This window comes from Acinonyx jubatus, chromosome E2 (genome assembly GCF_027475565.1).
Source record: "Acinonyx jubatus isolate Ajub_Pintada_27869175 chromosome E2, VMU_Ajub_asm_v1.0, whole genome shotgun sequence".
NCBI lineage: Eukaryota > Metazoa > Chordata > Mammalia > Carnivora > Felidae > Acinonyx > Acinonyx jubatus.
Window position 1 is genome coordinate 29,200,001 of NC_069396.1, and position 2,580 is coordinate 29,202,580.

Here is a 2,580-nt window from a genome sequence, read left to right on the forward strand (position 1 = left end):
CACCATCATCATATATGAAACTGGTAGCCCAAATTCTTCAGTCACTAATTTGCTCTGTACTTTTTTTGAAGTTGATGTAGCATCTGTTCAACTTACCCGTAGACAAGGCGATGTCTATAAGGTATGCCTTCCAGAAAAAGAAATGAATGTAGATTTTATTTTTCCCTCAGTGATTTTTTTTAAAGAAAGCGTTTTTTTTTCGGACAAATCGAGGCTAAGGAAAACATCTATATTGTTGTTTAGTTTATTTTGGAATTAAATAATAAAGGTATTGTATTCAGCACCTCTTGACCCCATCGTGTAGTTTAAACGTTGTGTTCATCTTACAGTGTGTGGGTATAGCTACTTACGTGAATGAAGTTCTGATAAATATGTAGATAGAGTGGAGCTTTTTCTGGGGAAATTACTCTCTTCTGGATACTAGGCCCTTCTCCATGTTTATTTCCCTTGAAAAAAATACCCTGCCGTTGTTCTTCTTTAGGGAAAAATTATTTCCGTAGAGTGTTTTTAAATCATGCAAGTCATTGCCTGGGGTTGGCTAAAACCTTTATTTTTTGAAAGATTTAAAAAAAAAAATCTTTCTCGTATTTGTATCTATTAAGATAAACAGTTTACTTTGCTACGGTGCATACCAATCTATTTAGTTAATTTTTTTTTTCCAGAATTCATTTTGCCATGTTTGGTCTGACCTTCTATGATAACTTAATGTAGGAACAAATTAGCATATAATTCTATTTTCCATGTGACCTCAACCAGTTGCAGAACCATACCACCACTTTTGGAGGGCAATTCGATAGCATACGTGGAGTGTAGCATTAAGTGTTTGCAAATGTCCAGCGCGTCCTGGCTAACGTGATATCGAAAATGTCAAAGTTGGCAGTTAGAGGAAATACTCACCCTTATTACTGCGGTATTAAAACGCCTCCTAAAGGTAGCATATTAAAAAAAAATTTTTTTTAATGTTTTTATTTATTTTTGAGACAGAGAGAGACAGAACACGAGCAGGGGAGGGTCAGAGAGAGAGGGAGACACAGAATCCGAAGCAGGCTCCAGGCTCTGAGCGGTCAGCACAGAGCCCGACACGGGGCTCGAACTCACGGATGGTGAGATCATGCCCTGAGCCGATGTCGGACGCTTAACCGACTGAGCCACCCAGGCGCCCCAAAGGTAGCGTTTTTTAACTTGTATACGTAATTGATGAGCGACTTGTCTTCTCCCAAGCACAAAGCAGCATGGCAAAGTTCAGTGCGCTGGGTGAAGTTTGGGATACTAGACATTGACAGGGACAATGATCATGACAACTAAATGGATTTTTTTTTTTCTTTTAGATTCAGCTGTCGGTCTTTGAAATTTCCTGTGGTCTGTTCAACCTGGATGCAGAGGACATGGAGCAATCAAGTACGCAAGAGGTCCAAGCGTGTTTTGGATGTTCCCCTTGATAGACTGCAGTATTTTTCTGGTTAAGACCCTCAGCTGTCGTGCAGAAGAAGGTTATTCTCTTCTTGGTCCATCCAGTTTACGTGACATGCTTAGTATTGTAGGGTCTCACCAAACAGTTTCTGTTTCCATCCAAGCACAGAAAGAATAAAATCAATTCTATACGTTGACTTCTTTTCCAAAATGTCTTTCTTGGATTGAATGGATGTTTCTACTTGAAAAAGAAGGTTCCAAGAGAAATCCCTGTCTCCACCATAAGGACTCTTCAGCAGTCCAACATCAGTTTCAAACGTAACTGTTACGCTGAGGGGAGGAAACAAAAAAAGTCTTGCAGGGTATCCATACACATATTTCACTGCTCTGTATTAGTCCCCCTGGAATGGAACATTCGCCCCCAAAATAAACCAGCTCAACTCGGATACCAGAAGATGCCGCCTTACCTGGCGGATCATTTGTTACAGTGTTTGAATATTTGATTTACGAAAAGAAAGGGGCCATCCGGTGCTTTCACAGAGTTATTTGCGTGGACCGAATAATGGCGGGTGGCCTGGCCATTGGGAAGTTCCTTGTTGTGGCCTGAGGCAGTGGTAGGAGAGTGGGAGGATTCCTGTGGCCTCTGCGGTGTGGGAGGGTGTAGTGTGATCAGAGAAGAGTCCTCCGTGGGGGGACTGGGCAGATTCACGGATGCCGGTGACCCCTGTGGAAATGTGGGCAGTTACTCTTCTGCCACTGACCCACTTCGTACTTCATCCACTTTCCATAGTTTTTACCAAGAATCAGAGCTCTCGATAGCGCAAAGTAAATTTATTAGGCTAGAACAATTTCTTTCTCTCAAATTTTTAATAACATTTTATTTCATGAGATAATAGATGTCACATGCGGGTGTCCTACTTAAGGGAGGGGCTCCTTGTACTTTTCACCCCGTCTTCCCCAACAGTGACATTTATAACAGGCAGTGTCACATCACACAACGTGGGCATTAGCATCGATAGAGTCAAGGTACCTAACATCTCCATCAGTACAGGGAGCCCCCGTAGTACCATTTCATATCCAATCTCCTCGTCTCCTGCCCCTCTCAACCCTAGCAACCGCTCACCTGTTCTCCGTTTCTAGAATTTTGTCTGTTCGAGAATGTTCTAGAAG

The 2,580-nt window shown here is 42.0% G+C and overlaps 1 long non-coding RNA gene across 2 annotated transcripts in view; it reads left to right on the forward strand.

Moving 5' to 3' along the window:
- Nucleotides 1–1,607, forward strand: part of LOC106973288 (uncharacterized) — a 10,721-nt gene extending 9,114 nt beyond the window's left edge. For both annotated transcript variants that reach the window (XR_003415755.2, XR_003415756.2), the window contains exon 3: nucleotides 1,329–1,607. This is a non-coding gene — a long non-coding RNA (uncharacterized LOC106973288). The remainder of the gene's footprint in view (nucleotides 1–1,328) is intronic.
- Nucleotides 1,608–2,580: the final 973 nt, after the last annotated feature.